Source organism: Jaculus jaculus, chromosome 3 (genome assembly GCF_020740685.1).
Source record: "Jaculus jaculus isolate mJacJac1 chromosome 3, mJacJac1.mat.Y.cur, whole genome shotgun sequence".
Taxonomy (NCBI): domain Eukaryota; kingdom Metazoa; phylum Chordata; class Mammalia; order Rodentia; family Dipodidae; genus Jaculus; species Jaculus jaculus.
The window spans coordinates 82,247,192-82,271,757 of record NC_059104.1 but is presented as its reverse complement, the minus strand read 5'-3'; the positions used below and the strand labels follow the sequence as shown (position 1 = coordinate 82,271,757).

Below are 24,566 nucleotides of genomic sequence, written 5' to 3'. Positions count from 1 at the left end.
GTGCTTAGGTATATGTAATATTTGTATATGTATGTATATAATATGTATATACACATACATACAAAAAGAGAGAGACCTTTTAAATACCAATAAGCATATTATCGCACATATAATGGCTCTAAGAGAAGAAAATTAAACAAAAACAATACTTGAGGAAATACAACCACTTTCTAAATTTGATAAAAAGTATTAAACTAACACGACAAAGCAGGATAAGAACGCCCCCCCCCCCCGAAAAAAAAAACTGTAAACTGGGGCTGGAGGAGTGGCTTAGTGGTTAAGGCGTTTGCTTGCAAAGCCAAAGTACCCAGGTTCAGTTCTCCAAGACTCATGTAAGCCAGATGCACAAGATGGCGCATGTGTTGAGTTCATTTGCAGTGGCTGGGGACCCTGGCATGCCCATTCTTCTCTTTTTCTCTCCCCCCTCCCCCTCCCTCTTTCTCTTTGTCAAATAAATAAAAATAAAATACATTTAATTAAAAATCATAAACTGACCAAAGAAAAGTAACAACAGAGAAATGACCTATCCTGTACAAAGGACCCTTCATATATAGTTAAGAGCTGATTTGTACTTAGCAATCCTGTCCCACAACAGCTAATAAATAAAATTCTGTATATTGGCATGAAAAACCATTATACTGCAAACAGAATACAGATAAAGGACTAATGAACTTAAGAAAAGAAATTACAAACGTAAAAAAGAAGCAAAATTTGGGTCAGATATATTTTTCTATCTAATATGAAAGACACCAGCATAAATTAATAACTTTAAATCTGTGCTGATGGCATACAATGTTTAAAGGACATACTGCATAGTCTAGTAGTGCAAAGGAAAGACACAAAAGCTGTTATTTAAAAACAAAGATCTTTACATGATGTTGAAGATAAACTGGTATTAATCCAAACTACAATTTTGTAATTTAAAACATTCATCAATGTTTATAACCCCTAGGGTAACCAAAATCAAACTCAAAAATATAGCAAAATATGAGAAAATAAAATTAAAATGCTGATCTAGAGAATACTTAACAGCAAACAATATTTTATTGCCCTTGGACATTTTGGCTAAGGTCAAGTATGGAAAAGTATACTCACTGGCTGAATAAAGAAACAAACAAAAAAGGGCTGGAGAGATGGCTTAGCGGTTAAGCGCTTGCCTGTGAAGCCTAAGAACCCCGGTTCGAGGCTCGGTTCCCCAGGTCCCACGTTAGCCAGATGCACAAGGGGGCGCACGCGTCTGGAGTTCGTTTGCAGAGGCTGGAAGCCCTGGCGCGCCCATTCTCTCTCTCCCTCTATCTGTCTTTCTCTCTGTGTCTGTCGCTCTCAAAATAAAATAAATAAATAAAAATTAAAAAAAAAAGAAACAAACAAAAAAGAAATACCAAAATGGCAAGTATAAATCCTATCTTTTTTAAAAAAAACTGCATATTTTATTTATTTATTTAAGAAAAAGAGAGAGAGAGAACAAGGCAGACAGAAAGAGAGTGAATATGGGCATGTCAGGGCCTCCAGGCATTGCAAATTCCAGACATGTGTTCCACTTTGTGCTTCTGGCTTTAGGTGGGTACTAGGGAATCAATCAAACCAGAGCCCTCAGGCTTTGCAAGCAAGCACCTTTAACCACTGAGGAATCTCTCCAGCTCCATAAATCCTATCTTAGCATTAACTATGGTAAATGCATATGGATCAAATCTTTCAATTAAATAGTCCATTAGCAGAATGGTTTTCTTTAGAAAATGATTCAACTACATGTGGTTTACATGAGACACATTCTAAACACAGTCAAGTGCTACATTAAGGACATTTTGGCCAAAAATAAATCATATTGTCACAGGAAACTTTTCCCCTGGGGAGACATGGACACACATCTTCACTTTATATAGAGCTCGGATGGCAGACCAAAGAACAATTAGACCAATACTAGCTCAGTAAGCCAATGAATTTATTGGAGTTACTCACAGAGCATAAGGAAGGGTTATTTATAGGAATTGGGGCCCCATGGCAGCCACTTGGATGGAGATTCCTTGTCAAAATCACTCTTTGGATGTTCCCCTTATCCTCAGGATAAGGGCTTACTTACAGAGCATGGGAACCCCACAGGAGCTACACCTCAAAGAAGTTTCATCCCACCTTGAATTCTGACTTCCCTATGTCTGCTTCTAGAAACTCTTGTCTGTGTCCATGTCCAGGAGTATGACAGCACACAGCAGCACCTCAGTGGGTCTCACTACCTCAGGGTTATCCCTGTAGATGTTTCTTCCTCAGCTTTGGGGTGAGGGCTTACTTATAGATCATGAGACCCAAAGCAGCACTTCAGGAAGGTTCACTATGCCAGGATTACCCCCATAGATGCTCTCCCTCAGGGCTTACTTACAGAGCATGAGACTCCAGACACCACCTCAGTGGAATGCATTATACAAGGATTACCCCCACAATGGTCCACCCTGAGTCTCGGTATGAGGTTACTTACAGAGCATTGGAGACTCCAGGGAACACTTCAGTGGAGCTCACTGTTCCTAGATCTTTTCTCTCTATATATTCTATTTGCCCCACCTCAGGTTATGAGATCTCAGGTATTACTACATATAGCCAGCAAAGAGGGACACCTGAATCTCAGGTGGGGGTCTGATGGCCCTCCCCACACCTCTGGTGAGTTGACCCAGCTGCTTTTGAAAAAGTTGCAGTAGTTGCTTATACCTTCCAATGTGCAGGAAATTTGCCACTCAGCACATATGTATATCACAGTGGGCCCGCAAGACATTGCCTCACGATAGTCACAGCTGTCTTAATTTGAAAGTATAATCTATGATGCTTATATGACTAAATTCTCTAACAAAACATTTCTCAGGATTTGTTCCATCATTAAGTAACACATTACTATATAAAGATACAAATAGATTGAAAGTGAAGGAACAGAAAAGAAACTTCAGTAACAACAACAAAAAAAAAGTACATACAATAGCTATATACAAATATTCAACAAAGTAAAATTAGGAGAAGGAAAAAAAAAAGTAAAACTTAGTAAATTTCAGGCCAGCCTGGGGATCCTCCTCCAACCCCCCTCCAAAAAAAAAAATAAATAAATAGAAAATAAATAAACCAACAAACAAATGTCCTTTGAAGAGATTAATAGTGCCAAGTATGTGTGTATCTGTAACCCAGCTCTTAGCAGGTAGAAGGAGGGTGGCACATTCCAGGCCAGCCTGCTACCACTGTTCTTTCTCAAGGAACAGCCTGGGATGACTTTGTCCTAAGAAACAGTAATAAAACAAAGCTGACAAGTCTTTACTAGTGGCCATCAACTTTGAAGTAATACATGCAATTTTACTTAATAGCCACTGCCACCTACAGAAGAACACTTGGCCATGCCCAATTATACTTAAGTAGAGTGAGAGTCACCTCCGGACAAAGAACAAGGAAACAGAAAAAATTTAAATTTAAGACTCTTTCACTGTCTAGACCAGTTTTGCAATTTAAGAAAATCTAAATGCTAAAGTATATTTTAAAGAATATATCCATACCAATTAACTCATTTTTGTCAAATATAGGTGTTTAATACTACTACTTTGGCTTAAATCCTACTTGTATTACCTTACATCTCCAGCTTTCATTAACTAACTAACTACATATACCTACTAAAAGTGGGTACAAATACAAGACCTGATGAAACTGCTTGGTATACATGAAATATCAATTGTTTCTGATTAAAGCATAGGCTACATATAAATAAATATTTGCAAAAAAAAAAACATCCAAAATGTCATTTTCATTTTATTAATTTATTTTCTCAAATCATACTTACAGAATTTTGTTTTGGTAAATTTTTAAAAACAACTTTTCATGTAACTTATAATTGGCTCAAGTACTCTGAAATAATGAAAATAACTTTTTCATTCTGTCATGATAAACTCTATTGGTCACCACCAACTTAAAGCGACCATACTTCTATGTTAGGATAGAAGATTTGTAGAGAAAGTGAAAACAAGCAAAAGGCATAGTGGAAAAGAGGCTACTGACAAGGTATGGGCACATCACAAAAGAACCATGTATCTGAATCCCTTAAAAGTGCCAACTTTTTCAAAGGTGGGTTACTTGAGAACTTTAATGTTTATCAACTTTGCTACAACAGACAATGTGGATACTAACAAATATATAAGTGTAACATTGTTAATGTACCCAGATACCAAACAACAAAAATATTTTAACCTGCAAGATGAAATACACAGGTAGCTGCTACTGCAGTGCAGGAACAATGGTGGCACTGACAGGAGTAGTAATTACTACCTCGGAACCAAGAAAGCAAACCTACAGTTTAATATTACACTGCCTAGCCAATCCAGATTAGTGTATAAAACATCCTTGAAAATACATTACTTGGCTTTCCCCTAAATTAACAATACTTGAGGAAATGTTTCACATGCAGCTGGAAAAAAGTAGCTGTTTCTAGACCTGTAAGGAACTTCGTTAAAATAGTGTAGGAAAGCAAATAACTGTTTCCTGGAGGCATTTTTATTCTGCAGCTAAATTTCTGAGAATTCCCATACCTACTGATGTCAGAGCCATTATAAATTGTAGCACAGAGTACTTCCCACATGTATGTGCTGATACGGGTACTGCCCATCACGTCACGGCACAGCATGTACAGTGCACCCCATAATGCTCACATGCACAGAGACTGAATCACCTAACAAAGCTCTTTTCAAAATATATCCATTTCATTAACAAATAACTCTACACCTACTGAAAAGATAGAGACTTGGCTGGGCATGGTGGTGCACTCCTTTAATCCCAACATTCAAGAGGCAGAGGTAGGAGAAACATGTGAGTTAGAGGCCATCTTCAGACTACATGGTGAATTCCAGGTTAGCCTGGACTACAGCGAGACCCAACCTTAAAAAAAGAAAGAAAAAGAAAAAGTTACAGACGTGAGCCAGTTGTCCCAACTAAAGATAACTTGTCAGAATTTTCCAGTAGTCAGCTAAACTTTTAAGACTGCCTAAGAAAAGCCAGTAGCACACACCTTTGATCCCAGCACCTGGAAGGTGGAGCAGAGGTTCTTAAAAAAATCAGACAAACAAAAAGACTGCACCACACTCAACTTCACTCTTCAACCATTTTTTACTTACTGCTCAAAGGCTGGTAGCAACATTACCCTGACAGACTCTTCCCTCAGCCTAATTATAATCTCAGTCCCAAAATAAAACCAACATTCAAAAGCAACAAATAGCCAGTATAACTAGCAGGACCTCAACTATTTAAAACAGGAAATCACACTCACAGACAGTACACCTATATACTTAATATTTTTCTACAAAGAAAACACACTTAGACCCCACATGCTAGGGTGTTCCTAGAATTCAAGCCTGTTGCAGTCAGGTTTGCACTGCTGGTAGAAATCACCCAACCAAGAGCAGCTTGTGGGGAAAAGAGATTTATTTTGGCTTATAGGCTCCAGGGTAAGTTCCATGATAGCAGAGGAAAACGATAGCATGAGCAGAGGGTGGACATCACCCTCTGGCCCACATACGGGGACAAGAGGAATAAAAAAGTTTGCCAAACATTGGCAAGGGGAAACTGGCTATAACACCATAAGCCCACCCCAGACAATACACTCCCTCCAGGAGGTGTTAGTTCCCAGAACTCCATCAGCTGGGAACCCAGTATTCAGAACACCTAAGTTTATGGGAGACACCTGAATCAAACCACCACAAAGCCAAAAGCCAGTCTTATTTGCTGGAGGTGACAAATGATGAACTTCAGGCTCACCAATATCCATCAAAAACTGAGGTTTAGTGGTAGAAATCCCAAAGCAGGCTCTAGAGGCTACAAAGGACATTCATACACTGCAAACAGGATCACATCAAATACTTCACAGACACAGCCCAAGAGAAAAAAGATGACCAAAAGGAGGACGTGGTAGTTTGGATGTGATTGTTTAAATGTATGGCCCCACAGACTTAGGTTTTTTTTTTTTATTACAATTGAGCTTACAACATAGCCCCTAGCATGCAGATCTCTGCTGGGGGAGGTGGCATGTAACAAGGGCAAATGTTGGAGTTCAGCCCTATGGTATGTTTGGGGACAGACCTGAGTCTAGCCCTGCTTTGTGTGTTGAGAGTAAACTCTTGCTCACTGTCAATCTATTGTGAATGTACGATGATGTGAGTCAGCTTCTTCCACCATCATGAAGTTCTCCTGAAATCTGTAAACCTGAATAAATCCTTTCTTCCCATAAGCAGCTTCTGGTCACGTGTTTGTCCCAACAACAAGATAGTAACTATAACAGAACAGGACACCCAGTATTCTGTCCCAGCCACTGCAGGCAAGCCTACCTCATCTCAGGTGAGTGCCCTGCAAGGACACATACATACATGTGCATACACCATACCACATTCACATGACACACACATACACACACCAAAAAAGAAAAGAAAGGCACAGATACCTTGAGAGTCAAAACACAAAGATTATCAGCATAGAAGAGTTGCTTCACTAAATTAACATAGTTTGAGACAAAGTAGGAAGACTTCAAGAAAAATAATACAGAAGGTATAAAGAGGAAATTTACAAATTTAACAATGTAGTATCAATTGCTCAATAAAATACAAAAAATACAAAGATGTATGAAACAGCAAATGAATAAATTTAAAGAATAGTTAGAATGAAAAGAGCAAGCATGATCTGAGCTGATTTTGTTTGAGACCAGGTCTAAGTATGCAGCCCAGTTAGCCTCAAGTTCATGTTCCTCCAGTCTCTACCTTCCAAGTGCCAGGAATGTGGATATGCATTACCATTCCAGTGCTAGTTCCTTTTCAGAAAGAACATTAGGATGGTTCTCAAAAACACTATAAAAAGATGCTGTCATTAATCACTACAGAAATTAAAATTAAACCACAATGAAATACCATTGTAAAACTGCTATAAGAGCTACAATTGAAAAGGTAGCTATTAAAAATGTGATAACATAGCAGCAGCAGTTACCAGAGTGAAGTTGAGGTCTCTGGGACCCTTTCAGGAGTCTGCCAAGTAAAAATACTTTCATAACAACTTGCTGCCCTTGTCACTGGGGTGTTAGTTGTACTAATAATACAAAAGCAAGTGGGCAAATCACTGTGTGCTCCATGAACATGTACTTGCAGTTTCAGCAGTTACACTAAAGGAAGCAGTACAATTACTAATTCTATTCCCATCCTGAGAACTGTATACATGTTTCCAACATCCTACGTGGTGACAGGAAGTATGGAAGTACATATAAAGCACGTCACACCTGAGGAAACAGCAGAGGTTACTCAGAGAACAACAGCTGAGTGACTGAGGCAGAAGGGAACTAGTGCCATTTTTCATGGAATACCATTTTCACAGTAAAGGACAGAAGACAAATTAGAGTTACTCAATATTTGGCAGAGAGTTTCTTGAAAATAAATAGAGCCTGACATTTCAAGGCAAATAATTGTCAGTATTTGTTACAAATGAAGTTTGTGAAGTTAAAATTTGCACTTTCATATAAAAGTTATATGGTGGGGCTGAGGATGTAGTTTAATGGCATTTGTCTGGCATGCACAGAGCTATAGGTGTGATCACTAGCACTGCAAACAAACAAAAAAATAGTTAGATTTTTGGAAAATTTTTATCTGACACCATGAGCGTCATGGCTAGGTAAGTTCAGTAATGCTAATAAAGGATCTCAGAATTCAAAATCAAGATACTAACTAGACAGTCTTGGCAACCAACCCGAACGCTCTTGTCCTTTTCCTTTCTTGGAGCCAGAAATGCTTGTCCAATCTCTTCTTCTGCCAACAGAATCAGAAAACTCCCTTTTAAAGGATCCATTTCATTAGTCAGTCCACCCAGATAATCTCTGCATCTTAAGGTCAATGGACTTGAGACTTTAATTCCATCTGGGAGGACCCACATTAGTATTTGACTGGATAATCAGGAAACAGGAATGGGAATTCATTTGTTTTGTGAATGTTTAGAATTCTGTCTACCACATTTCTCACAAGTTGCTCCTGACCAACAACTAAATGTCATGAGAAAACAAAGGCAAGTGTGCTCAGGGACATATGGAGCTCCTCTGACAGGCTCCTACCAGCTCTTCCCAAAACTCTAAGAACTGTTCTACAATGAGAGTTCATAGCCAACCTTTCCCACTTTCCTCTCTTCCACATGCCTTTAATCCCAACAATCAGGAGGCAGAGATAGGAGGATCACTGTGTGTTCAAGGCCATCTTTGGACTACCGAGAGAATTCCAGGTCAGCCTGGGCTAGAAAGAGACCCTAACCCCCCCACCAAAAAAAAATAGCTATAGATAAAATGGTATGATTTCAGACATTTGCTTCAAAACTATCCTAGGTAAGAGCTGGAGAGATGGCTTAGCGGTTAAGCGCTTGCCTGTGAAGCCTAAGGACCCCAGTTCAAGGCTTGGTTCCCCAGGTCCCACGTTAGCCAGATGCACAAGGGGGCGCACGCGTCTGGAGTTCGTTTGCAGAGGCTGGAAGCCCTGGCGCGCCCATTCTCTCTCTCCCTCTATCTGTCTTTCTCTCTGTGTCTGTTGCTCTCAAATAAATAAATAAATAAATATTTTTTAAAAAAAACTATCCTAAATGTTGGCGGGGATGTGGAAAAAAAGGAACCCTTCTGCACTGCTGGTGGGAATGCAATCTGGTCCAGCCATTGTGGAAAACAGTGTGGAGGTTCCTAAAGCAGCTAGAGATTGATCTACCATATGACCCAGCTATAGCGCTCCTAGGCATATATCCAAAGGACTCATCTCATTTCCTTAGAAGTACATGCTCAACCATGTTTATTGCTGCTCAATTTATAATAGCTGGGAAATGGAACCAGCCTAGATGTCCCTCAACTGATGAGTGGATAATGAAGATGTGGTACATTTATACAATGGAGTTCTACTCAGCGGTAAAGAAAAATGAAGTTATGAAATTTTCAGAAAAATGGATGGACCTGGAAAGTATTATACTAAGTCAGGTAACCCAGGCCCAGAAAGCCAAGCGCCACATGTTCTCCCTCATATGGGGATCCTAGCTACAGATGACTGGGCTTCTGTGTGAGAATGAAAATACTTAGTAGCAGAGGCCAGTAAGTTGAAAAGGAGACATAAAGGGTGGAGAAAGGAAGGGAGGAGGATACTTAATAGGTTGATATTGTATATATGTAATTACAATGATTGTAATGGGGAGGTAATATGATTGAGAATGGAATTTCAAACGGGAAAGTGTGGGGGTGGGGAGGGAGGGAATTACCATGGGATATATTTTATAATCATGGAAAATGTTAATAAAAATTTAAAAAAAAAAAAAAACTATCCTAGGTAAGGAAAGATGGCTTTGTATTATTGTTTGTTAGGTTTGAGTTTCTCAAATTCATTTGTTTTGTGAATAAAGCAAAGGCATATATTGACAAAACAGTGAGAAGGCCTAGCATCAGTGTCCAAAGAAGAGAAATGAAGGGCAATAGTAAGTTATGCTTTTTGAGTTAGACTCAGGACAGCAGCAGGCTTGACAATAAAACTCTGTAAGCAGCTGAATACAAAGAGGGGCTCCAGTGGGTATCAGTACATGACCTCATTAAGGAGAAAATTCTTCCTCCCAAATCCTTAGCATGTCTTCAAGTGAAAAAGCCTTCCTGTAGAATGGTCTCCTAACCTAGTAACTGACAGTCTCAGCTGGCTTAGCTCTTAAGGGACTAGACCACAGTACATCTTTGAAATCTTATGCTTTAGGTAGTTTAAAATGTTATGTCTTCACCCAGAGCCAGAGAAAGAACTCAGAGTCTATTCTTTTGGCCAGGAGAAGCTACCTCTAATAGACCTCAACAAAGCCTGGACAACTCTATCCTCTTCGCTTAGATAAGGAATTTTAAGTGTGAAGCAAGGGCAAACTTAACCATGGGGCAGAGTCACATATTAAATGGTTTCCAAGTCTGCTAATGCTTGTCTAGCTAACATTCCACTCCTCAGGAGTTGAAACCCTAAAATCATTCTATAGATAGGCAACACATCCACCTGATTACTTCCAGCTGAAATGGGTATAGAAGGGGTAGGGTCTCTACTCTTGCTGACTTTCAGGCCTTGGAGGTGGTTGATGGACAGAGCCCAGATGAATAGAGTTAGATCACTGCAGTACTAGCTGGGGATGGGCTATGATAAAATAGACAGTAGTTAAGTACACTAGAAAATGACTAATAGGATCACTGCCAAGATGAACCTATTTCTACCATGAAGAAAATAAACAGAGAGATCCAATTCAAAAACTGTTCACCATAAAGGACTGGCATGGCTTGAATTTTACTCTTTTAGATCTTGTAAAAGAGAATCATTGAGAATACACAGGTAACATTTATTTACAGTTGGGAAGAACTGAGTCTTTTAGTTATAGCTGTGACTGACTTACATCTTATCATTGATATTCAAAACTCTGGAAAGATAACATTTTTCTGATTGTTGCCTTCTGAGTTAATTAAGATATGCACTTTGTGTAACTGATGAAGGCAGATATTTCAGCTGAGAGATACAGGCTAAAAACATCTAAGGAGTACAATTATACCACAAAATGTTAACAATAAACAGCTTACAGAGAAACACAGATTCTCTAATAAAGCTACCTCTGCAACTCAAAGATTATAATGTTATTTGATTTGAATTAATCATACTGTATACCTGACATTGACCTCTGGCCTCCACATACACACCAGTAAGCGTACGCACACACACACACCCATGAACATGCATACACATACATGCACAGCCCACACATTCATCATGCAAAAGAAAAAATAAAAATGAAATGACTGGATATTATGACAAATGGAGGAATTTTAAAATGAAAGCTAAGTATTATTGTCTTTGGAAAATTAGAAGTAATATACCAGAGATACTAAGTTACAGAAATATATGCATTCACTAGTCCATGTATATAAACTAAATGCACATTATTTATCATATGCCAACTACATGGTCCACACATATTTTAACTCACATATCAACACCATATAGTAAGTAGCTAGGTTTAATCTGATTGTGCTCATTAGGAAAACTGACTCAAGATATTTTAAGTAAGCTTTTCAAAATAACAACAGTATTAAGATTTCAAATTTAAGCATGACCAAATCCAAGACTCTTGTTTTATGCACTAAGGAATGTTAAACTCCCATCTGATATCAAAGATGTTGGTCTATGACTTCAAGTTCAATATAGCTTTCTGATATCCGAAACTAAGATTTTGAACATGTGTCAAAATTTTATCTAGAGCTGAAATTTGCATTAAAAATTAAAACACCTAAATAGAAAATGAAAAGATCTACAAATTGTAATCCTGAGAATAAAATTGAAACTCATGAGTATACTGATAAGAAAAATAAAATAAAAAATAAAAATCTACTACTGGACTTCCAGGAAAGATGGTGGCATAGGAAACATTACAAACCAGACAAGGGAGGGATTGAAGCAAATCCACAGCAAAATATACTCTTCTAATAAAAAGTGAAGGAGTATAGGTTATTCTTACACACAGCAGAGAAGCTGGAGAGACCAAGATTCACTAGAAAGAAGGAAAATGCCCAGAATCCCATTAAGGCACTTGTGGCCCACTGATCTGTGGGATCCATGCAACCACCCAGCATGGCACCATCCCACCAGGCAAGCCACAAGGTGGCAGCAGCAGGGACCAAACAAGGGGACTTTTCAATTTTATCAGCCTTCTTGAAAACTTAAGAAATCTGAAGATCAACTAAGGAGCTAATGAAAGGGTACACGTGGAACAGCATGAGCAACTCCATGAGCCTGCGCATTCCCATCCCCCAACCATCAGAAATGCCAACCTCTGGCATTCAGCCTTCAGTGGCAGCACAGCCAGCACAGGTGATCAAAGCTCCAGTTCCACAGCACAACACAGAGGGATTGAGGTGAGCACCCAGCACTGGTGAGATTGGAAGCCACCCCAAAAGGTGACGAGGCTGACTGACCAAAAATACAGGTACATACCGGGCGTGGTGGCACACGCCTTTAATCCCAGCACTCCGGAGGCAGAGGTAGGAGGATCGCCATGAGTTCAAGGCCACCCTGAGACTACATAGTGAATTCCAGGTCAGCCTGGACCAGAGTGAGAACCTATCTCGAAAAACCAAAAAAAAAAAAAAAAAAAAAAAGGTACATAGGCCTGCATTGGAAGACATAATCTCTATTTCCATGTTCAGGCAGGTTATGGGTTATATAATCTTGGTTAGCATGACCATGGTCAAATAAGCTGTATTTGGGGATTGAATATTGCTGCCTTTGATGCTTTCACATTTATAGGGCCTTTGTCTTTTGCTTCTGTCATTATTGGGGGCAGGGTCTGATCCAGATCCAGGCTGACGTGGAATCCAATTCAGAACAGAAATCTCTACCTCTCAGCTGAGAAGATTAAGGGTATAGCACAACACACCCTCTTAGGGATTTTGCTGCTATAAGAATATCTGTTTTAACCCCCACAACTGCATACTTTGTGCTAGTTTTTATTGAATGTGTGTATTGTTCAGTTGGCGTTTAGAATTAGCCAGTAAATTGTTCCACCCAGTCCACTAGAATACTTGCTTAGCAAGCAAACCCAACACCTAGGGTTACTCTGGCATCTGGATTGGGGTACAAGAACTACACCTAGCACCTTAAACTCATATCCTGAAAGCGTATAAAGGTGGATTGCCATATCTAAGAACACTGCAGATAAGCAGAAAACCCAAGCATCAAATAAATTCAGGATGCAAAAGTTGTTACATTATAATACAAGAAACACAAAGAATCAAGACAGTATAATCCCACCAAAAATTACAAATCCATCAGAAATGATCACGAATGAGACTGTTTTAGATGAAATGCCTGACAAAGATTTCAAAACAATGACTGTATCTATATTCAAAGAAATCAGAAAGGAAAACAAAGGAATTAAAGAGGAAAACAAACTCCTGAAAGACAACACAGGAAACCAGCTTAATGAAATAAGGAGGTCATTACAAGATAGAGTAAGGAAATAGAACTACTGGAGAAAACCCAGGCTGAAATCCTAGCTCTGAAGAACAGTCATTGAAATAAAAAACTCTCTGTGGAAAGTCTCACCAGTAGAATGGATGAAAGAAAGAATAGACTGTATAAACTAGAAGACCAGGTGGCAGACTTAATACAGTCCAACAAAGACAAAGACAAGCTAACAGGAAGGTATGAATGGGAACTTCAAGATACCCAAGACAGTGTGAAAAGATCAAATATAAAAATTCAGGGTATAGTAGGAGGAGAAGAATTTCAATCCAGAGGATTAGTAGGTGTTTACAACAAAATCATAGAGAAAATTTTCCCCAAATTGGGAAAGAAATGTCAATGCAGATATGAGAAGCTTTTACAATACCAGACAAACCTGGAAAGAACCTCTCCTCGCCATGTTATGATTAAAGTACTAAACACACAAACCAAAGAAAATATATTGAAAGCAGTTAGAGAGAAAAAGCAAATCACCTACAAAGGCAAGTCATCAGAATAACTGCAGATTACTCAACACAAACATTAAAAACCAGAAAAAGGGCTTGGAATGATGTATTCCAAGTTCTGAAAGTAACAACTGTAAACCAAGATTACTTTATCCTGCAATACTATCTTTCCAAATGCTGAAGCAATAAGGACATTCTACAACATAAATAGGCTAAAGGAATTTATGACAACTAAACTAGTTGTACAAAAAACACTTGAAGGAATTCTTCATGCAGAAGAGAAAGCAAAACACACACAGGAGAAAATAGGAAAAAAATAAACCACACTCAACAGTTAAAACAAGTGAGTAAAGAGAAAACAGGAAACACTACAAAATAAGAATGGCAAGAATAAATGCATACCTTTCAATAATAACTTTTAATATTAATAGTCTTAATACCCCCTCCAAAAGACACAGGCTTGAAGACTGGATTAAAAGGCAGGATCCTGTCATTTGTTTCCATGGAACTCATGTCTCAATAAAAGCTAGACACTGTCTTAGGGTGAAAGAATGGCAAATGGTATCTCAAGCAAATGTGCCTAGGAAACAATCAGGGGTCACTATCCTAATAGCTGACAGGATAGACTTCAAACCAACATTAGTGAGGAAAGATAAAGAAAGTCATTTTATATTGATTAAAGGAACCCTCCAACAGGAAAACATTACAATCCTAAACATATATGCATTTAACATGAGGACTCCCAGTTTCATCAAACAAATACTATTAGACTTAAGGTCACAGATAACATCAAACACAATTATAGTGAGTGACTTCAACACCTCACTCTCATCAATTGACAGGTCATCCTGACAAAAAATAAACAGAACAGACATCTGAATTAAATGATGTCATGGAACAAACGGACCTAACAGATATCTACAGAACATTCCATCAAAATGCTGCACAATATACATAGCTTACACTCAGAGTCACTTCAAGAAAAAAAAATTAATTTTGAAGGATATAAGCAAAGTAATTTATACTTCATTAAAATGTCATGATATTTTATGTGAAAAAAGTGAAATATGAAGAAAGTATTTAGATAGTCAATTGTGATACTTCAAGTTGGTTATTTCTACTAGATTTGGTGAAATTAAGTATATGCAATAAGCTCATACACAGAAGCCCTTCAAAGTCACAACTCAATAATTTTGGCTAAATTACTCAATAATTCAAAGTCTAATGATTTAAAAAATCAAATGTACTGCCACTTTCAAAAATATCCATTGATACCTAAATATAATAAATCAAAAAAAGTAAAAATATGGCTGGAAAGAAGGCTTAGCAGTTAAGGCACTTGCCTGCAAAGCCAAAGGGCCCAGGTTCAATTCCCTAAGACCCACATAAGCCAGATGCACAAAATGGTGCATGTGTCTGGAGTTCATTTGCAGTGGCCACAGAGCCTGGCAAGCCCATTCTCTCCCTCCTCCTCTCTGTCTCTCTCTCTCTCTCTCTCTCTCAAATATATCAATAAAAATAAAATGTTTTTAGCCGGGTATGGTGGCACATGCCTTTAATACCAGCCTTTGGGAGGCCGAGGTAGGAGGATTGCTGTGAGTCTGAGGCCACCCTAAGACTATAGAGTGAATTCCAGGTCAGCCTGGGCTAGAGCGAGACTCTACCTCCAAAAGCAAAACAAATAAAATAAATAAAAATAAAACATTTTTAAAAAGTAAAATTAGAATATCATCAGATTTCATCAAATGAGTAGATGATGGATGAAATACATATATATATAGACATAAATAGAGATATATATTCCTAGCCATAAATAAAAATGAAATTATGAATTCAGGAAAATGGATGGAACTGATAATTATATCAAGTGAAGTAACCCAGATTCATAAAGATAAATACCAGGGCTAAGTTAATGAATCAGGTGGTTAAGTGACTATTAGGCAAGCATCAGGCCCTGAGTCTGGATCTCTAGTACTGATGTAAATGTCAGGCTAGGGGAGCATGCCTATAATCCCAGCACTCAGAAGGTGGAGAGATGTAGCTCCCCAAGGCAAGCTGGCTAGGTAGACCAGCTCAATTCATATGCTCTGGATTCAATGAGATATTTTGCCTCAATAAATATAGTGTAGAATGATGAGGAAAACATTCCATGTCAACTTCTAGCCTCCTCACATGCACATGGACCTACATAGACACTATATGTTCCTCCAACTTACATGTATCCACATGGACATAAATATGGGTGAAGGTCAGGAAACTAACTACAAAGGGGTTAATGTGACTGGGGAAGGGAAAGAGGCCTGGGGGTAGGGCTGTAGGGGAAACTACAGAACAAAATGGAGAGGGATACTGAGGGCAAGGTTAGAGCAGTGAAAGGGGAACAGGAGAAACAAGAGGGCAGAATCAACCAAAAGGAAGTATATATGAAAACCCCACAGAGAAATCTATTACTTTGTAAGCTAACTTAAAAAATAAAAATACATTTCAAGGGGCTGGAGGGATGGCTTAGCAGTTAAGGCGCTTGCCTACACAAAGTCAAAGGACCCAGGTTCAATTCCCCAGAACTTATGTAAGCCAGATGTACAAGGTAGTGCATGTATTTTGAGTTTGATTGCAATGGCTAGAAGCCCTGGTGAATCTATCATTTCTTGTTCTCTCTCCCAATCTCTCTCAAATAAATAAAAATAAAATATTTTTTAAAGTACACTTCAAAAAGATACATTTGATATTTTGATTCTTTTAAACTAAACTGTTCAGCTCTGGACTGACCAGTGCTAACAGAAACACCACCAACACCATGCTCTTCCATAACACTACTGGCTTACATAGCCTCATCCACCACCTCTATAAGTTATATACATACATACATACATACATACATGTATGTATATATGTATTTAAGGAAGGGTTTCACTCTAGCCTAGTCAAGCCTAGGCTGGCCTAGAACTCACTCTAGTCCTGGGTGGCTGCAAATTCATGATAATCCTCCCTTAAACTCCTGACTGCTGGAATTACAGGCATGAGCCAAGTCCAGCACAATCTCTATTCTTAATTCTGTAATTACTTACTCCCTGCAGTTCCAGTTGCAATTCCATACTGCCAGCATTACCAAGGGAATGTTTTACTGGCAGTTCATTCAGTCAAATGCAAATCACTGTTTGTCCATCTACTAGTTTCCCAATGTGCACTAAAGATTTCTAAATGCAGTTAAGTCTGAAGTCCCTGAGATTTAAAACCCAAAAGCTATCTTTAACTCCCTTACTCCATACATTAACTTAATAAAACTGTCATTCCATCTATAATGCATTTGACATCTAACCTATTTTTCATTCCCACAAATACCACATTGGTTTCCTTCATTGTCTACATCCTGAAATGCCTCTATGAATCATAATCAAGTAAATATGACAACAGAGGGATTCTCAGTTCAAAGCATAAAACACAGTAAAGAATAGGTGAAAATCCTTTTGTTTTTTTTGTTGTTTTCTTTCTTTTTTTTCAGTGCTAGGACTCAAGCCCATGGGGGCCCCAGAACATGCTACACAAGCACTCTTAATACTGAATACATCCCCAACCCAACAAATGCTTTTTCAAAAACAGTTATGCTCACCACTGTACCACCATTGCCGCACCAACAAATGTTTTTTTGAATGAAAGAATGAATAAATAAGCAAAAAGCATACTTCCATTTCCCAACTCTGCTGCCTTTACCATACCACTCTGTAGTTTTTCAATTACCTTAAAATTACTTTTTAAAATATTTTTTTTAATTTGACAGAGAAAGAGGGAGAGAAACAGGGAAAAAATGGGTGTACCAGGGCTTCCAGGCACTGCAAACAAACTCCAGATGCATGTGCCCCCTTGTGCATCTGGCTAACGTGGGTCCTGGGTAATCAAACCAGGGTCATTTGGCTTTGCAGGCAAACATCTGAGCCACTAAGCCATCCCTCCAGGCCCCTAAAATTCCTTTTTACTGGGTCACAAGAGCTTTCTGCCATGTGACATGAATTAAAACTTCCTCAGCTTGGCATTCAAATCATTACAAAAAAAAAAAAAAAATCCTCTCTCCCCCCAGCTGTATGTTCCCTAATGCCAATCCACTAGATATAAGCTTAGTTTGCCCACTTGTAACTTTACTCGATAACTTTACTCCATAATCCTAACTCTCAAAATTCTGTCATCTAAAGCTCAGTGACTAGAAGCCTAAAATAAAGTCCTGTACTGAGAACCTTCATGGTAACTTTGTATGTCACCACAAGGAGGGCATGTATAGACCCATAATTAAAATTATCTCTCAAAAGGGCTGGAGAGATGGTTAAGTGGTTAAAGCATTAGCCGGCAAAACCTAAGGAACCATGTTCAATTCTCCAGATCCCACATAAGCCAGACACACAAAGTACAAGGTCGCACATGCCCACTAGGTGGTGCAAGCATCTGGAGTTTGACTGCAGTGGCTGAGGCCTTGACATGCCAATTCTCTTCCTCTCTCTCTAAAAGAGAAAAGATTATTTCTCAATAGACTGCATTTAGTACCATTATAGTTTGAATATCCTTCAAACACCCTCAATTGTTGAATGCTTGGTATCTCCACCTGTTGACACTGAAATCAAGAGATTGTTATTCCATTGATGGGCTACTAGGAGGTAGGAACAGTTGGAGGAAGGATTGAGAGCTGCCTCTTTGCCCCTTGGCCCTTCCTGTTTCCTTCTGCTTCCAGAAGCTACAAAGTGAGCAACACAGTAGCACTACTCCCTTTCCCATGGTGCTCCAACCCGCCACAGGCCCAGGAACAACAGAACCAGCAGACCACAACTGAAATCTCTGAAGCCAAGAGCCAAAATAGAGCCTAAAGTGGACTTACTCAATATTTTGTCAGAATTATGAAACACTAACACAACTTCTAAATAAATTGTAAGTGTCTTGTAAAGTAGAATCACAATTTTTATTTATCTATCATTGCCCTTAACATTGTATCTGGCATAATACCATCATTATGTCTCTAAGAAATAAAATATATGTATCAAAATGAGGCAGGTGTGGTAGCACATGCCTTTAATCCCAGCACTCAGGAGGCAGAGATAGGAAAATCGCCTCACCCTGAGACTGCATAGTGAATTCCAAGTCAGCCTGGACCAGAGTGAAACCCTACCTCAAAAAACTAAACTAAACTACTACTAATAATAAACACATACACAGTAGCAGCTAACTTTGAATGCCCTACATATGTCAGTCCATTATGTAAGACCATATACATACATACATACATACATACATACATGTATGTATGTAGATAATTTCATTTCATCAGCAGCTCAATGAAGGAAGTGCTACAAGTTGAATATTCTTTATATGAAATGACCAGAACTTCAGATGTCAGAACTTTTTCTCATTTTGGAATATTTGTATATACACAGAGTATACTTTAGAAACAGGACCCAACTCTAAACAAAAAAAAAAAATTAACTTTTATGTGTCATCTATTACTTTGCACATATCATAAGGGTAATTTTATGCAATATTTTTAGTTTCCTTGTGTTTTTACTACATCCCATTACATAGGATTAGGTGTGGAATTTTCTATTTGGGGCATTAAAGTAGCTCAAAGAACTTCAGATTTTAGAATATTTCAGAATAGAGATAATCAACCTATATAACTTCCGCTTCATGATTAAGAAAACTAAAGCATAGAGATAAACATTTTTTTCAAAGTTTAACACTACTCAATTTGTGTAAGTTTCATAATTAACATCTTTGAATATATAGTTACTTTCCTGGACTATATCATTAGATATAAAAATTATAACATTCAAATGGTACAGATGATCTGATAGTACTTCAGAGATATTTTATGCTTTTCTACAAGTATTAAGTTTTTTGAAAAGCCACCAGCAATGTAAAAGGGGAACAATTTCTTTGTCTCTTCTTAGTACATCACCACATGAGCTCCTTCTCCTAAGTCAAACTGGCCAAGAATGATGTGCTTCATTTTTGATACTAAATAATAGTGTTGTGGCCTGGGTTTGGGGGCATTAACAAACAATGTTGCAGTAAACATGATGCCAGGACTGGGGTTGTAGCTCAGTTAATAAGGTGCTTGTCTACATTCATGAGGCCCTGGGTTCAAAACTCAGCAATATATATACTAGGTATGATAAGCTGAAGACTGTGGTGTTTTATTAAGATTGTAACTTGGGTCATCTCCAGCCACATGGCTGGAGGAGGTGTCACTGGGGTCAGATCCTGGGATCCAGCCCTAAGGTGTGGGTGGGGGTGGATCCCCTTCCAGCCAAAGGTCTGCAGAGAGGTTTGAGCTCTGTTTGGTCCTTGCTGTTTGCTGCCCCCCCCCCCTTTTTTACTTGCTACTTTTGGTTTTCACGAGTTGTTTGGTTGTTTCTCTCTTTGGATGTATGGAAGCAGGTTCTGATGGAACATCCACCCTGGACCTGTAAGCTTGAAATAAATCCCTTCTTTCCCTAAACTGTGCCTGGTTTAGATGGTCATCTCGGCAACATAAAGCTATCTACAACACTAGGCATGGTGGTACACCTCTGTAATAACCACACACAGAAGATAGATGGAAAAGGGTCACAAGTTCAAGGTTACCCATGGCTATAATAGGGAGTTCCAGGCCAACCTGGACTACATGAGATCATGTATCTAAATAAATACTTGTCTTATAACCCAATATATGGTGCCTCCTGGCCAATATTCTAAATGCACTTGATTGAGAAGAATAAGCTTAGCACCTATATACAAGATCTAAATGTCTGTAATCCCAGGACTCTGAAGGTGAGGGCAGGAGGATGAAAAATTCAAGACCAGTCTTGGCCAGCCTGGGCTACATAAGACCCATCTCAAAATTAAAAATGAGAAGAAAGGAAAAGGAAAGAACCACTACACCTATGTTACTGGGAATTATTTTGTAATATTTACAAATATAAAGAAGCCAAAGCTTAATCTACTCATATATTCAATAAGCCTTCAATAATAGTCTATCCATTTAGTTAAAAACTTATTCACAGTGCCCCTCAATCAGGTGCTACATTAATCTTTACATGAGAACATATATATCCCCCACCTTCAAAGGGATTACACTTTTTTTTGAAGCAAGGTCTCACCGTAACCCAGACATCCCACTGTGTAGCCCAGGCTGGCCTTGAACTCAGTGATCCTCATACCTCACTCAGCCTCCAGAGTACTGGAATTACAGGTATGAGCCACTGCATCCCATGAGGATCATACTTTTTCAAGCATTAAAGTAACCTTGAGCTTGGAGGCATTATTTCATGGATGAGAAATGCATATATAGTCCCCTCTCAGGTCAGCTGTCCTTACAATTCGAACTAAAAGTATTTCTATTTGCATACAGGACATCCAAATGTGGCACAACTAATGAAAGTCAGAGTTCAACTAAAATATCATCAAATAAGGGATTCCAAAAACAAAGTCTACAATTAGAAAAGGTACTAGCTGAGACAAATCAATGAGATTTTGAACAGTATAGGTTCCAGACCATAAAATCAGAAACATTTAAATTAGTAGGATCTTTTGATGATATATAAGGTATATAAGAAAAAGATAGCCTATTTCCCACTGCATGCAATAAAATTATGAAAAATAAATATGTTAAAATGCAATAAGCAAACATAAAGTCGACTAAAAAGGCTATGATAAAAAAAATTGAGACAAAGCTATGAACTGCTCAAAAGAAATAGGACAATCTTAACCTCTAAAAAAAACTAACAGAGATGAGACCATATTCTTAGAAGTAAATCTATTGTTAACTATACGTCACTAGGACTTGTGGAATGTTGAGATAAAATCTTTGCTCTGACCCTCTGGCTCTATAAGCATTCAAAACTAATTTTCCAAGGAGATCTGTCCTAACTGTGGACAGGACTTTAAAGGTACCAATCCTTTTTCTTGTTTGCCTCCTCTCAAACTAACCTCTACCCTGAATGATGCCACTTAAATGGTTTTCTGTCAATATTTTAGTTATTGATTTATTTTGAGAAAGAGAGGCAGAAAGAGAGAGAAAGAGGAGGGGAGAGGGAGAATGGGTGTGCCAAGGCCTCTAGCCACCCCAAAGAACAAACTCCAGATGCATGTGTGATGTGCATCTGGCTTTATGAGGGTACTAGGGAATTGAACCAGAGTCCCTAGGCTTTGCAGGCAAGTGCCTTAACCACTAATTATCTCTCCAGCCTCTAAAATGGGTCTTTAAGGTAGGGGCTGGAGAGATGACTTAGTGGTTGAGGCATTTGTCTATAAAGCCAAAGGATCCCAGTTCAATTCTCCAGAACCCAGGTAAGCACAAGGGGGAGCATGCATCTGGAGTTTGTTTGCAGTGACTGGAGGCTCTGGCATGCCCATTCTCTCCCACTCTCTCTCCTCAAAGAAATAAATAAAATATATTTTTTAAAAAAGAGAAAAAGTGTATCATAATGTCAGTGTCTGGTCACAGTTGACTTACAGTGCAGTTAGAGTTGCATTGTTGACAAAAAGCACCCAACCAAAAGCAGGTTGTCAGAGGAAAGGGTTTATTTTGGCTTACAGACTAAAGGAGAAGCTTCATGATGGCAAGGGAAAATGTGGCATGAGCAGGGGTTTGACATCACCTCATGGCCAAAACCAAGTGAACAACAGCAGCAGGAAAGTATGCCAAACACTGGCAAGGAAAAGCTGGCTGTAACACTTATAAGCCTGCCCCCAACAACACACCTCCAACAAGGTTACAGCTCCCAAACTGCCATCAGCTGGGGATCAAGCATTAGAACATGTAAGTTTATGGGAGTCATCTGACTCAAACCACAACTTCATATGCAGCTCAAAGGAATATCTCCTACACAGTGCATTCTCTTCCTCTCACCCAGTAAGACCTTCTACAGTGCCAAAGCTGGAGGGCTGAGTTTTACATCATTTCTCTACAGGCTCAGAACCTGCTTTGCACCTGCCAAATGGGTAACAATGAACATTAAAGGATTAAAAACAGAAATAAAATGCTTTCCCACAATTCTCAGAATTGAGTAAAAACTATTTCACTCCCACATAAACAAGCCCAAGTAAAAGACCAAGGGTGTTTGTACACTAAGAAATGTAAATGATGGGGCTGAAGAGAAGGTTTAGCAGTTATGGTGCTTGCCTGCAAAGCCAAAGAATCCAGATTTGATTCTCCAGTACCCACATAGAGCCAGATGCACAAGATGGCACATGAAGCTGGAGTTGGTTTGCAGTGGCTAGAAGCTCTGGTGCACCCATACTCATTCAGCAATCATTCTCTCTCTTTTTCTCTCTCTCCCTTTTTTCTCTCTCTCAAATAAATACGTAAATCAGTAATTCAAAAATGTAAATGAGCAGATCTAGTTCTGCTCATCCATCAGGGCAAGCTACCAACATTCAGAATTTAAACTGATTAATTAAGTTCATTCACAGGTTTATCTTCTTAAGCATTTACACTTCCTGCTTTGTGACTTTTAAAATGCATTTTAAAGAGACCTCACCAATAACATACCTACATCAAAGGAGACCCATGCAACTACTGACAATACCTCCTCCCAGAGAAAAAGTAATTGTATTCATCTGCCTTCAAAGAAATTTATCTGTTTATTTCATCTTCCAAGTTTACCTTAAAGAAACAAAAGAACTTTATTTTTATAAAATACAAAAGCCAAGTGGGGGTATTGTCTGAGAATGTAGCTCAGTTGGTAGAGTGCTTATCTAGCATGCATAAAGCCCTAGGTTCAGTCCCCAGCAACACATATACTAAGTGTGATGTAGACAAAGGATCAGAAGTTCAAGGTTACCCTCAGTTACACAGCCAGTTCAAGGCCAGTCTAGATACATAAGAAAAAAAGACATGCTACAGCAACTTCCCACCCATCTTTTGAGTCATTCTTTAGTTTTTCAAAGTAGGGTCTTCTAGCCCATGTTGACCTGGAATGCACTATGTAGTCTCAGGGTGGCCTAAAATTCTGGGCAGCACTCCTCCCAAGTGCTGGAATTAAAGGTATATGCCACCATGCCCAACATTTTTAACAAATTAAAACAATGCAAAATCCATTACCTTTGCATTCTAGAAAAAATACTTTCCGAAAGACAAAAATTAAAAAATAAAATAAAAATAAAAGAGGGTGGGGTTGTAACATTCAACTCTCATAACTTTGTATGTCCTACAATGAAATTGAGTCAATAGCAATCTTCCTTTTATTCACTGTATCTTCAATTTAAATGATCCTTAAATTATTTAATAAAGAAATCTTACTAATCCAATGATTGATGCATGAAAACAACGGTGTGCTGAGTTAGATCAAAACTGACAAACCTTCCAAAGACATAAGGAGACGCTCAAAGCAGAGCTGCTCTGGAATTCCTTAAAAACACCGCAAGTGAGGCTGAGGAAATGGGTCAATGGTTAAAGAAACTTGCTTGCAAAGCCTGACTACCTGAGTTTGATTCCCCAGGACCCACGTAAAGTCAGGTGAACAAATCGCTGCATGCAACTTTCTCGCTCTCACTCTCTCCTTACAAATATTAAAAAAAAAAAAAAAATTAGGGCTGGAGAGATGGCTTAGCAGTTAAGGCAGGCATTTGCCTGCAAAGCCAAATGACCTAGGTTCAATTTCCTGAGACCACCAGATACACAAAGTCGTATATTTATCAGGAGTTCATTTGCATTGGTAGTAGGCCCTGGCACACCCAATTCTGTAGAGAGATTTATCTGTCTCTCTCTCTCTCTTTTTCTCACTCACTCACTCAAAATTTTTAAAGAAAATTTTAAAATATTATTTTAAAAAATATTAGGCCTGGAGAGATGGCTTAGTGGTTAAGGCACTTGCCTGTGAAGCTTAAGGACTCATGTGCAACTCTCCAGGTCCCACATAAGCCAGACACACAGTAATGCAAGTGCGCAAGTCCACACATGTGTACAAATGGACACATGTGCCTGCAGTTCAACTGCAGTGGATGGAAGCCCTGGCATAACAATTCTCTCACTCTCCAATTTAAAAAAAAAAGGCAATCTGTTGGGCTTGCCTCAAAATAAAAAAAGATCACAGCTCAGACTTGTCTACCCTAAACGTTCTCAGAACACTTA

The 24,566-nt window shown here is 38.7% G+C and overlaps 1 protein-coding gene across 1 annotated transcript in view; it reads right to left on the bottom strand.

Annotated features, from left to right (window-relative positions):
• Positions 1 to 24,566, bottom strand: part of Arhgap32 (Rho GTPase activating protein 32) — a 340,655-nt gene that overhangs the window by 264,047 nt on the left and 52,042 nt on the right. The gene's annotated exons all lie outside the window — the stretch shown is intronic.